Here is a 14,091-nt window from a genome sequence, read left to right on the forward strand (position 1 = left end):
AGTGTTGGTAAAGGCATAGAACTGAAACTCTTTTACACCACTCATGAGAGTTTAAACTGGTTCAATTTTCAGACCTATTTGGCAATATCTGATAATATTATAAATGAACATATACTATAGTACAGTATATACTATATAAGTATATAATATATACTAGGTTTTATTGTTTGTTTGTTTGTTGTTTGTTCGCTTTGTTTTGTTTGTTTTGTTTTGTTTTGGAAACAGGGTCTGGCTCTATCACCCAGGCTGGAGTGCAGTGGTGCCATCCCAGCTCACTGCAACCTCCGCCTCCCAGGCTCAAGCCATCCTCCCACCTCAGCCTTCCGAGTAGCTAAGACTACAGGTGTGCACCACCACACTGGCTAATTTTATGTATTTTTTGTAGAGACAGGGTTTCACTGTGTTGCTCAGGCTGGTCTTAAACTTGTGAGCTGAAGTGATCCACCTGCCTGGGCCTCCCAAAGAGCTGGGATTATAGGTATGAGCCACCACACCCCGCCTTACTGTATTATATTATAATATAGTACAACAATTATACTCTTAGATTTATATTTTAGAGAAACTCTGATACAAGTGTCCAAGGAACCCCATGTAAGAATGCTAAGGAAAGTACTTCTTAATTGGAATTAAAGGAATCTCACAACTATAATGCTAAGCAAGAACAAGTAAATTGTACAATACATATAGTGTGAGATCATTTACATGTGGCTTAAAACATGCGAAATAGTGTCATGTTATTTTGTTATATACATAATTAATATATATTTTATATATAACTATACATAATATACATATTTATATTATATATTTGGCTATATATGTATGTGGGGGGTAAAAATAAAAAGAAATAATAAACACCAAATTCAATCAAAACCAATCTAAGCCCTGGAATCTTTTTTTTTTTTTTTTTTTTTGAGACAGGGTCTCAATCTGTCACCCAGGCTGGAGTGCAGTGGTGCAATCGCGGTTCACTGCAGCCCCCACCTCCCAAGTTCAAACAAGTCTCGTGCCTCAGCCGCTCAAGTAGCTGGGATTACAGGCATATACCACCATCCCCAGCTCATTTTGTTGTATTTTTAGTAGAGACAGGAGTTCACCATGTTGACCAGGCTGGTCTTGAACTCCTAATGTCAAATGATCCACCTGCCTCAACCTCCCAAAGTGCTGGGATTACAGACGTGAGCCATGGTACTCAGCCTAGCTCTGGAATCTTAAGCTATGTGGTGGAACCAGAGTGTTCATTATTTTATTCTTTTTTTTTTTTTTTTTGAGATGGAGTTTCACTTTGCTTCCCAGGCTGGAGTCCAGTGGGGTGACCTCAGCTCACTGCAACCTCTGCCTCCTGGGTTCAAGTGATTCTTCTGCCTCAGCCTACTGTGTAGCTGGGATTACAGGCACCCACCACCACACCCAGCTAATTTTTGTATTTTTAGTACAGATGGGGTTTCACCATGTTAGCCAGGCAGGTCTGGAACTCCTGACCACAGGTGCTCCGCCTGCCTCGGCCTCCCAAAGTGCTCGGATTACAGGTATGAGCCACCACACTAGGCCATTATTCTTTATGCCTTTTATATGTCTGAAATATTCACAACTTTAAAAAGTTGTAAAGACCTACTTTATAATAAGCATGTGGCACACTGCTGGAACAGTGGCCAAGGTTCAGGGCACAGTAGCAACTGTTGTCATTTCTACTCAGACCAACCTTTGTCACTTCCGCAGCTTTGGGATCCTCTCCACTCCATCCTTAAGACAGAAAAAGTCGTTTCCATTTTTACAACAGCTTAAATGAGCTTGTGACTAAAGTCATGAAAAGCACTCTAAATCTGGTTACCCGGATTGGACCAGCTGAGTTAAATTGGATTTTGAGAACAGTCACTTTTATTTGAAGGTGAGCAATCCAATCTGTGAATATGCCATGTGTTCAAACACTAACAATGGACAGATTTTTGAAAGTACTGATTTGAAAGCAAGACATGCCAATCTTCCTGGTTCAATTCCTTCATTTCTATCCAATGGTTTGAAACAAGGAGCACTAATTTACCCTGCGTGGCCAATTTAGGCTGCCGGTTTCAAGTTTCTCAACTCCGCAAGCATATTGGAATGCCCAAAAGAGATTTGGAAATCATGATGCTCAGGCTACAATTAATCAAATCACAATGCCCTTGGATGGAACCCAGGTCTAAGCTCCCCAGGTAAGTCCAATGAACAGCTGTGTTAGTCCATTTTGCATGGCTATAAAGGAATTCCTGAGGCTGGGTAATTTATAAAGAAGAGAGGTTTATTTGGCTCACTGTACTGCAGGCTGTACAAACGTGGCACCAGCACCTGCTTGGCTTCTAGTGAGGCTTCAGGAAGCTTTCACTCATGCAGGAAGGCAAAAGGGGAACAGACATGTCACATGGTGAGAAACGGAACAAGAAGGATAACAGGAGATCCCAGATCCTTTTTCTGTTTGTTTGTTTTAATTTTTGTAGAGATTAGGTCTCATTATATTGCCCAGGCTGGTCTCAAACTCCTGGGCTCAAGATTTCATCCCACCTCAACCTCTTAAAGTGCTGATATTACAGGTATGAGCCACCATGCCCAGCCCCCATATTCTTTTTTTTTTTTCCTGGCAACATCTCACTCAGTCACCGAAGCTAGAATGCAGTGGCCCAGTCTCGGCTCACTGCATCCTCCGCCTCCTGATTTCAGACGATTCTCCTGCCTCAGCCTCCCGAGTACTTGGCATTACAGGCATGCACCACCATGCCCAGCTAATTTTGGGTTTCTCCACGTTGGCCAGGCTGATCTCAAACTCCCAACCTCAGGTGATCTGCCCGCTTTAGCATCCCAAAGTGCTGGGATTACAGGCATTGGCCACCATGCTCAGCCCCCATATCCTTTTTAGCAACCAACTCTTGATGTACTAATAGGGCAAGAACTAACTCATTACCAAGGGTTGGGCACCAAGCCATTCACAAGGGATCTGCCCCCATGACCCAAACACCTCCCACTCGGCCCCGCCTCCAACCCTGGAGATCACATTTCCACATGAGATTTGGGGGGAACAAACATCCTATCTATGTCAGCAGCCAAAGTTGAGAACCACTGGCCCAGTTGGTCCCCCGGGAGAATGACAGTCCTGAAACACCAGACACCACCTGTGAATTCAGGTTATCTTTTCCCACCCTTCCATATGTGAAGCATTAATTTCTTCTTTTTACTTTAAGTTTTTACAATTCAAGTCAATCATGGATTCAACTGCAGTAGGAAGACTGCCTAGGCTTAGGCCTATGACAGAGTGCTAGCGGCAGATGCCAGTATTTGCTCTCCCCCAAGTCTTTATAGACAGAACTTCAACTTTGGCTGGATATGTGGCCACCCACTTAAAAATCAGTTTCCCAGGGATGGGGCTAGGGAGAAGAGAAAGCTCTTTACCAAAGAAGGCCAACTAACAGATGTACAAGGAATGAGAGAAATAGAAAATCATTTAACAGCTACCTTCCTAGTAAGTGATTCAGGTGAGATTTCTTAGTTGATACTAAGGCCATTGGCAGAAAGACTGCGGCAACACGGGACATTCACTCAGGCTCAAAGCATCGCCCCACAGAGAATGCATTCGTTCCAAGAAGAAAAGACACTTCCGCAGTGGAGAAACCCAGCAGACCCTGCCTTTGTGGGCTGTGAAGCGATCATATCTCAGCTCCAAACCGCGCCCTCTCTGCTGTGCTGTGACGCTGGGCTGGGTCCCTTCCAACATTTGCTTGCCAGGGGCTACCCTGTTTTGCTCTGTTGAGACAGTGAGGCTGGAGGGAGGAAAATGAACTTCCTCTTGCTCATCTCCTGCTCCCACAAAGGGTCACCTCACATTTCTTCACTCTGACAGCAGCAGCAGCAGTTCCTTCCTTTTTTTTTTTTTTTTTTTTTTTGAGATAGAGACTTGCTCTGTCACCCAGGTTGGCGTGTAGTTGCACCATCTCAGCTCACTGTAACCTCAGCCTCCTGAGTTCAAATGATTCTCCTGCCTCAGCCTCTTGAGTAGCTGGGATTACATGCGCCCACCACCACACCCAGCTAATTTTGTATTTTTAGTAAAGACAGGATTTCACCACGTTAGCCAGGCTGGTCTTGAACTCCTGACCTCAAGATATCTGCCTGCCTCGGCCTCCCAAAGTGCTGGGATTACAGGCATGAGTCAGCACGCCCAGCCAGCAGTTCCTTCAGACATAGCAGTTGGGTCCTGTGTGTGGTTATCCAGCTCTCACCGAACCAGCCCCTTCATGCACCTCTTCAAGTTGCCAGCTATCTGCCTCCTGTCAGCAGCTAGGGCCCAGGCCCATAGGACCCTTCCAAGCCAACACAACAGCTCTAGCCAGGGAGTGACCCTTCCTCAGAGGTCTGAGTTTTAGTGTCACATGGGTTCTCTCTAAGCCTCTAACACTTTTTGTTGTTGTTGTTTTTGAGACAGAGTCTCACTCTGTCACCCAGGCTGGAGTGCAGTGTCATGATCTTGCTTCACTGAAACCTCCACCTCCCAGGTTCAAGTGATTCTCCTGCCTCAGCCTCTTGCGTAGCTGGGACTGCAGGTGCACATCACCATGCCTGGCTAATATTTGTATTTTTAGTAGAGACGAGGTTCTACCATATTGGTCAGGCTGGTCTTGAACTCCTGACCTTGTGATATACCCACCTCAGCCTTTCAGAGTGCTGGGATTACAGGCATGAGCCACCGTGCCTGGCCACCTCTAACATTTTAATCATTCCAACTCTTCTCTGCTCTTTCAGCCTTGATGGTTGCTACCTCCATGACACTTCAATGTTTGTTTCTAGCCATTTCAGATACCTGGTTAACACTTTACACCTAGCTAACAACTCTTATTAAATGCGCTGTTAAAATAACTCGGATTTCTGTCTTCTGACTGGATCCTGATGCAGAAATTGGAACCAGGAGAGGATTTTATATCCCACCCTCTGGCGTGGAAATACAGCTTACTAAGGCATCCACATTCCTTGCTATTAGTAATGTGAACACCTTAATATCATCAACAATGAGACAACTGACATCTCTGGATCCTTGGGTCTGGAAGTGACAACCACATGTTAAAGATGGAAAAAGATAGAAAGAGTCTGTCTTTCCATCCTGATGACCGTGGAGCCACCATAATAGGCCTGGGCTTCTTTTATGTAGGAGAGAAATAAACTTTCTTCTTTGTTATTGAAGTTTTCTGTCACAGCTCAATCTAATTCTAATTAATATAGGGTATTTAAAGGCAAATTCACCAAAATTAAATTCATTTTAGACTTAAGAAATGAAGTTACAGTTAAGGAAAATTACTTGTCACACCACAGTCAGGAAAAGGTTACCTTAGAGCATCAACGTCAAGTAGAATATTACCATGTCAAGAAAAATTACATATATTTCTTTGGAGAATGAGATTGGTTAGTTAATAAACACTATTAAGTGCTTAAGAAGTCAGGCACTACAGACATTACACGCATTATTTTATTTAATCCTCATGAAAATCCTCTGACATAGGTGCCATTATCATCACCAGTCCTTAGATAAGAGGACTGAAGGTTGGAAAGATTAAACAACATCCCATGTCATGCAACTTGTAAGTAGTAGAGATGGAATCAGAACTCAGGCAGGCCTGGCTCCAAAGCTTATACTTCTAACCCCTATACTATATTGCACACAGGAGGTAATCAACTGACATTAAGATCTCTGCTACTAGTGGAAACTTAGAATTTAAAGCCGTGCCAGGTGCAGTGGCTCACACCTGTAATCCCAGCACTTTGGGAGACCAAAGTGGGCCTATCACTTGAGCTCAGGTGTTTGAGCTCAAATACAAAAAATTAGCCTAGTGTGGTGATGTGCACCTGTGGTCCCAGCTACTTGGGAGGCTGAGGTGGGAGGATCACTCAAGCCTGAGAGGCAGAGGCTGCAGTGAGCCAAGATTGCACCAATGCATTCCAGCCTGGGTGGCAGAGTGAGACCCCTGTCTCAATTTTTTAAAAAACAAATTTAAACCCTTTCTCTATGTGAGAAAGTAATTCTACATGAAACAAGACAACCACTCTTAAAAAAAAGTCTAAACAGAAGTTATTCTGACCAAATCTATACTCCCAAGCTGACAGTTTTACCAAAAAGCTGGCAAGGCCAACCACACGTTTAGGCTGATGAGAAGCTTGCCAAAATCCAAGACCTTAACTGAAAGAAAATCAACCTCCGTCCCAAATCATAAGGTCCATCACAGGACTGCTCAACTAATGGACAGTATTATTATTCCGCCTGCAGTTAATGCACAAGCGGGACGCCAGTGCCTCTCCGACAACGGACCAAGGGTTGGAGCCCCAGACGCTGGGACAGCTGCAGGGACTGATGCCTCGAGACTTCAAAACCAGCACCCCCCGCCCTCCGTGCCAGCCCCAGCCGGGACCCCACAAGGCAAGGCCGAAGACGATTGTGTTTGAGGATGAGCTGCTCTCCCAGGCCCTCCTGGGCACCAAGAAGCCTATTGGAGCCATCCCTAAGGGGCATACGCCTAGACCCCACCCAGTGCCCGACTATGAGCTTTAAGTACCCACGGGTGAGCAGTGCGAGGGAACGGAGCCGATATGCCGCAGTGTTCCAGGACCAGTACGGAGAGTACTTGGAGCTCCAGCGGGAGGTGGGGTGCGCACAGGCAAAGCTCAGGCAGCTGGAGGCCCGGCTGAGCTCCCTGCCCCCACCCCAAAGCCAGAAGGAGGCCCAAGTTGCATTCCGAGTTTGGAGGGAGTTTGAGAAGAAGCAAACGGATTCTGGCTTCCTGGACAAGCAGGCTCGCTGCCACTACCTGAAGCATAAACTGAGGCATCTCAAGACCCAGATCCAGAAGTTGGATGACCGAGGAGACAGTGAGGGCTCTGTGTACTTCTGAATGCCCCTGCAGACAGGCAGAGGTACACGTGGGGATGCAGGTTCCTGGCTTTTCTTGGTATCTCTCAGTCTTTCCTCTTGCAGTTCGCCCTACCAGGGGTAGCTTTCTCCACAACTGCAAATGCCTCTTCATTTTGGACTCAGCTTTGACAGCCCCTCCTCCGGGCAGGCCTCCCAGGACTTCCTTCTCTAGGACATCTAGCTCTGACCCTACAGGGGCTCCAGATCTCAACCTGTTCCTTGGAAGTAGGTCCTGCTCTTCATTTCAGTGAAATAAACATGTATTACACACACACACACACACACACACACACACACGCCGGGCACGGTGGCTCACTCCTGTAATCCCAGCACTTTGGGAGGCCGAGGCGGGTGAATCACGAGGTCAAGAAACCGAGACCATCCTGGTCAACGTTGTGAAACCCCATCTCTACTAAAAATACAAAAAAAAAAAAAAATTAGCTGGGCATAGTGGCGCGTGCCTGTAATCCCAGCTACTCAGGAGGCTGAGGCAGAAGAATTGCTGAACCCAGGAGGCAGAGGTTGCGGTGAGCCGAGATCACGCCATTGCACTCCAGCCTGGGTAACAAGAGCGAAAACTCCATCTCAAAAAAAAAAAAAAAAAAGTACGCTTATTATTCCCAGAACCTGGCCCCCCAAAATTTTTTAATTGAAATTTAATTCAATAAAGACTCCTAGAAAAAGACATCAATAGGCACTTGTTCTTCTGGGTTTATGTGAGCTCTCTAATGGTCCTTGTAGACAGCACAGCTCTCCCTGGGATTTCCAAAGGTCTATTATCCTCAGAGCTAAACTAAAAAGTACTAGTCCACATTAGGAATCAAACTGGCAACCGGGATGCCAACTACTATTTTGCAAAGGAGGACACAGTTAGTTGAAAATTATATTTTTCCAATTAGCACAGCAGGAAACACTGCTGAGGCATTCATCCCAAGCCTGCAATTAGAGAACATTTGCTTGCTTCTAGAAATAGAATGAATGGGAAGGAGAGACCTGCTATCTAGGTCTTCGGCAACAATATCCTGGGAGGGCAGATCTTGCTACCATTTCAGCAGTTCCCAGAAAATAAGCATCTTGCTCCTTTTAACAAGTGCAGTATCATTCTCCAGTACACCATAGTGTGTTAGAATGAAACTAAGAACTCCAGCAACAAAAGGGATTTACACAAAAGCCTGATCACTAGAAAGGTAAGTACAACTGTCAGTGAGCAGCTCTAATGTTTTATTTTAATAGTTGTTTTTAAAATCTATTAATAATGTCTCAAAATTCTCCACCTGTCAAGAAAGTAAGTTTTGTCTCAGCACCTCCACAATCTCCAGCTAGCTGACCCTCCTGTGCTCTTCAAATACAGTACTTCATTGTATCTCAGGCAAAACAATGGAAGCTAGAAGAATTTAGATCTCTCTCAAGGAGAGGTAAACATAAAGGCAGAGAACAGTGTTAAAAAGAGAAACAACTTTCACACTATGGGGTATCAGTTCAGTAACCTCAATAAAATTTGGAACACAAAATAAGATTCTGGTGTGAGCCAAGAGAAAACCACTGGCTACTAAGATATTTGCTTTATATACCTAGCACAAACATTACAATGGAGAAAGTGTTTCCATAGACTAGGCGTCCCCACACCATTAGATTTTACAGAGAACACTACAACCAGCTTTAATGAGTGAGCCTTCACTTTGTACCTTTGGTCTTTAAGCCGCTTTATATTACATGAAGGTGAAAGAGGTATACAGTGAGAACAAATCCTTTTATTTCCCCCAATCAGGAAATTATTTGTTGAAAGCACTAGCTTGGCCCAAAGTTTAGCTCCAGCTTGTAACACTTATGGTAACTTGCAGGTAAACACATGCACAAGTGTGTAACATCTATTTAGGTTTGTGCAAAAATTATTGTGGTTTTGACCATTACCTTCAATGGCAAGAATCACAATTACTTTTGCACCAACCTAAATATCTAGTTCTCAGCTACTACGGGAGATTAACCAGATGACTCAAAATTGTTATTTATTCTGTGAAAGAAACTGTTTAATTTCTAAACAATATAGGGGCTTTACTAAGAAATAAACAGCTTCATCTCTCAGAAAGAAAGATCATGCAAGTATTTATGTGTGCATATGTACACATATGCATAAACAAAATGCTTATGAAGGTTTGAAAACTATTGACAGTGGTTTCCTTTGAATAATGAGACTGGGAAACAGGAAAGCAAGCAAGATTCTTTCATTCTCTACTTTCTTTTTTATTTTTGTTTTTGGTTTTTGAGACTGAGTCTCACTTTGTTGCCCAGGCTGTTGTGTAGTGGCGTGCTCTCAGCTCACTGCAACCTCTGCCTCCTGAGTTCAAGCGATTCTCCTATCTCAGACTCCCAAGTGCAGGGATTACCAGCGTGCACCACCACACCCAGCTAATTTTTGTATTTTTAGTAGAGACAGAGTTTCGCCGTGTTGGCCAGGCTGGTCTCAAACTCTTGACCTCAAGCGATCTGCCCTCCTCGGCCTCCCAAAGTGTTGGGATTACAGGCGTTAGCCACTGTACCAGCCCATTCTCTACTTTCTATACCTAATTTCAATGTAAAAATTCCAATAAATATTTCACTTTTTAAAAATACTACTAAAGCTGGGCACAGTGGCTCACACCTGTAATCCCAGCACTTTGTGGGGCTGAGGTGGGTGATCAGCTGAGATCAGGCATCCAGGACCAGCCTAGCCAACGTGGTGAAACCCCATGTCTACTAAAAATGCAAAAAAAAAAAGCCAAGTGTGGTAGCACACGACTGTAATCCCAGCTACTCAGGAGGCTGAAGCAAGAGAATCACTGGAACCTGCAAGGCAGAGGTTGCAGTGAACCGAGATTGCACCACTACACTCCAGCCTGGGTAACAGAGCATGACTCCGTCTCTAAATAAATAAATACACACATACATACATACATACATACATACATACATACTACTAAAGTTCCAACTAGTCAAGAATTTCCAGGTAAAGACATATTGAAACATTTACCTTCACTCCCTTAGGGCAGTAAGGGAATTTAGTAGAGGCATAGTGAGCAAGGGACGAAACAAAACCTCAAAATTGTGGAAGCTCAGATAGCAGATGGAAAGACTTGGCCAACCCCAGAAAGCTGAAGCTAAGCTAGCCACTAAAAGGCTCATAAGTTGGAGCCTCAAGTAACTTGGAAGAGAAACAAAGGATAGGTTACAACCAGTAAGACTGAAAGTCTAAGAAGCAGTTTGACCGGTTGGAGTATCAGATGATATTAAAGAATTAGTAGGGCCGGTGCGGTGGCTCACACCTGTAATCCTAACACTTTGGGAGACCAAGGTGGGCAGATCACGTGAGGTCAGGAGTTCAAGACCAGACTGGCCGACATGGAGAAAATCTGTCTCTAGTTAAAATACAAACATTAGCCAGGCATGTTGGTGCACACCTGTTATTCCAGCTACTCAGGAGACTAAGGCAAAAGAATCACTTGAACCCGGGAGGCAGAGGTTGCTGTGAGCCAAGATCACACTGCTGCACTCTAGCCTGGGTGACAGAGTGAGACTCCGTCTCAAAAATAAATAATAATAATAATAAAGCAACAGCAGTCAAGCCTTAGGATCCTTTTCTCCATGTTGGAATGTTGGGCATCTGTCTTCTATGTGGCATTAGGCCAGAAGTTTACTTTATAAAGGGTAGAGTAAAAGGTCCCTGGATTGGGAAATAGTGGACTGAGTTGAGGGCAGTAATATACAGGCAGTCCTCACTTTGCATGCAGATGTGAGTCCACAAAAGTGACCATACAAGCTCAAGCCTTGCAAAGACATCTAATCAGCAGCAGACCTATGAATCTTAAAAATCTTTGTCCAAACATTTAAAAGTGTGTTATAAGGCCGGGCGTGGTGGCTCATGCCTGTAATCACAGCACTTTGGGAAGCTGAGACAGGTGGGTCACCTGAGGTCAGGAGTTCGAGACCAGACTGACTAACATGGAGAAACCCCCGTCTCTATTAAAATTACAAAATTAGCCAGGCATAGTGGTGAATGCCTGTAATCCCAGCTACTTGGGAGGCTGAGGCAGGAGAATCACTTGAACTTGGGAAGCAGAGGTTGCAGTGACCTGAGATCACACCATTGCACTCCAGCCTGGGCACCAAGAGTGAAACTCCGTCTCAAAAAAGAAACGAACTGTGTTGCAAATGTACAGGGAAATTTAAAAATAGCAAAACCATTATTTATTTAGTACCTGTAATTTTAAACATTCGAAATATTGGGACTAAGCATTTTTGGATCAGCATCCAGTATTTTGCCCTTTAGGCTCTCCGTGTTTTAAATTAACTCCAAGATGTCTGTTAATGTGAAGTTTTTGCCAGCATTACCTCCTCTGGGACACGTGTTCTCTTTGCCACAATAACTTTCCTCATTTTTCTTGGTAAATTTACCTTCACTAAGTTCCTCTGGCTGCCTGTGTAGAATCTCTCAAACAGCAGCCTGATCAACCTTTCCATGGTCAAATATAACTCAATTTATGTGTAATTTGAATTCTGCAAAGTGACTTGCAGCATAGTAAGCTTCTACCACATTGAATATTACTATTAATTTCTGCCACGATGCTTTCAATTTCTTCCAAACTTCAGCTAAAGAAATTGCAAGATCTGGCTGGGTGCAGTAGCCCACACCTGTAATCCTGGCATTTTGGGATGCTGAGGCAGGCATATCACTTGAGGCCAGGAGTTCGAGACCAGCCTGGCCAACATGGTGAAACCTCATCTCCACTAAAAATAAAACAAATTAGCCAGGTGTGGTGTCACATGACTGTAGTTCCAGCTACTCAGGAGGCTGGAGCACAAGAATTGCTTGAACCCAGGAGCCAGAGGTTAAAATGAGCCAAGATAGCACCAAGGCACTCCAGCCTGGGCAATAGAGAGAGACTCCATCTCAACAGCAACAAAAAAAATTGCAAGATTTCTGGATGTAACATCAATGGCCTATCCAAAATTCGTAGACTATAATGAGCTTTAAAATTCAAAATAATGGCTAGGTGCTATGGCTAACGCCTATAATCCCAGCACTTTGGGAGGTCAAGGCAGGTGGATCACTTGAGATCAGGAGTTCAAGACCAGCCTGGCCAAGGCGGGTGGATCCCTTGAGGTCAGGCATTCAAGACCAGTCTGGCCAAGATGGTGAAACCCCATCTCTACTAAAAATATAAAAAGTAGCTGGGTGTGGCCAGGCACAGTGGCTCACGCCTGTAATCTCAGCACTTTGGAAGGCCAAGGCGGGCGGATCACAAAGTCAGGAGTTCAAGATCAGCCTGGCCAACATGGTGAAACCCCATATCTACTAAAAATACACAAATTATCTGGGCACCATGATGTGCACCTGTAGTCCCAACTACCCAGGAGGCTGAGGCAGGAGAATCACTGGAACCTGGGAGCTGGAGGTTGCAATGAGCCAAGATTGTGCCATTGCACTCCAGCCTGGGTGACAGAGTGACACTCCGTCTCAAAAAAAAAAAAAAAAGCTGGATGTGGTGGCACTCACAGCCGTGGTGGTAGTCCCAGCTACTCGGGAGGCTGAGGAAGAAGAGTTGTTTGAACTGGGAGGGGGAGGTTGCAGTGAGCTGAGATCGCACCACCATACTTCAGCTTGGGCAACAGAGCAAGATTCTGTCTCAAAAAAACACAAATCAAAATTATCTCTCTGTGCATTGGTTGGATTAATGAAAGTTGTGTTTGATGGTAAAAAGCAAACTTTCATTTTTATTCAAGCCCCCAGAAGAACTGGAGCATAATCCCACAGTAGCACTGAAAGTTAGTCTACAGTAATAACTCTCCCACTAGAAGAAGACAACACAACCAAAAGTTTTCTCATCTGGAGTGAACTGAGTAATAGATGCACAGTAGCCAATCACCAACAGACTTTGAAGGAAGTGATGACAGATCACGCCTCATGATGTGCCCATTATTTTCTAAAGGTGATCTGTGGACTGAAGAGCTAACACTGGAGACTTTGCTTTATAGTAACTCAGTTAGTAGACCACAGTAACTGAAATGTGAACCGTGTTATCAGAGGACTGGTATTATTTACCTTAACTGTGGTAACTAAACCCATCCTATTGGAGCCACCCAAAGGAAGGGCTGTCTAGGCTGAAAACAGCGAGGTTAAAATATGTGGTAACCACTTTCCTCACTGAGCCCTAGAACTTTCATTAGTCAGGCTTTTAGCCTTCTGAGGCTTTTCTGGGGTTCCTCCAAGGAAAGAGCCCAATCAGATCACCCTATGTCAGGGTTTCTCAGCCTCAGCACCACTGACATTTCAGCCCAGGGATTTTCTGTTGTGGAGTTGCCCTGTGTACTGCAGGATGCTTATAGCAGCATCTCTGGTCAGTACCAGCTCCCAATTTTGACAACAAAAATGTCTCCAAATATTGCCACAGATGGGATAAGGCAGAATCAGAAATGGGGACTGGGGACAGCAAGTCACCCCTGGTGGAGAACTTGTACCCAAGACAAAGGACCAGTAGTCCCATAAGTGTCACCCACACTCAGCCAAAATATGCGAGAGGGAAATAGTAACACAAGCGTATTATTTAGATACACAGAGGCTAATAACAAAAGAATTGAAAATAGTTGCCTCAGGAAAGGGAAATGTTGGCAGACCTGTTTCTCTTACAAGCCTTGTTGGACCAGCTGGCTCTTCAGTTTGCACATACAACCTTGATTTTTTTTAAAAAACTAAACTTTTGGTTAAGAAAAGGCAATGTTGGCTGTATGAGGTGGCTCACACCTTTAATCCCAGAACTTTGCGAGGCCAAGGCAGGTGGATCATCTGAGGTCAGGAATTTGAGAACCTGGCCAATGTGATGAAACCCCATCTCTACTAAAATTAGCCAGGCATGTTGGTGCACACCTGTAATCGCAGCTACTCAGGAGGTTGGGGCAGGAGAATCGCTTGAACCAGAGAGGTGGAGACTGCAGTGAGCCAACATTGAGCCACTGCACTCCAGCCTGGGTGACAAGAGGGAAACTCTGTCTGAAAAAAAGAAAAGGCAGTGTCTATGTCAAAGGAAAAAAAAAAAAAAGAGCCAGCGTACTCACCAGCATGTGTCCCTGCCCCATGGCAGACAACTGAAGTAGAAATATAAACTCTCCTCTGGTCCCTTCCTAGCTCTAGGGGCTCC

General features: G+C 44.5%; 1 pseudogene; it reads left to right on the top strand.

Annotated features, from left to right (window-relative positions):
• The first annotated feature begins 6,276 nt into the window (after nucleotides 1-6,276).
• LOC100412195 (occludin/ELL domain-containing protein 1 pseudogene) lies at nucleotides 6,277-7,040 on the top strand (annotated as a pseudogene).
• The last annotated feature ends 7,051 nt before the right edge of the window (nucleotides 7,041-14,091 follow it).

This window comes from Callithrix jacchus, chromosome 14 (assembly GCF_049354715.1).
Source record: "Callithrix jacchus isolate 240 chromosome 14, calJac240_pri, whole genome shotgun sequence".
NCBI lineage: Eukaryota > Metazoa > Chordata > Mammalia > Primates > Cebidae > Callithrix > Callithrix jacchus.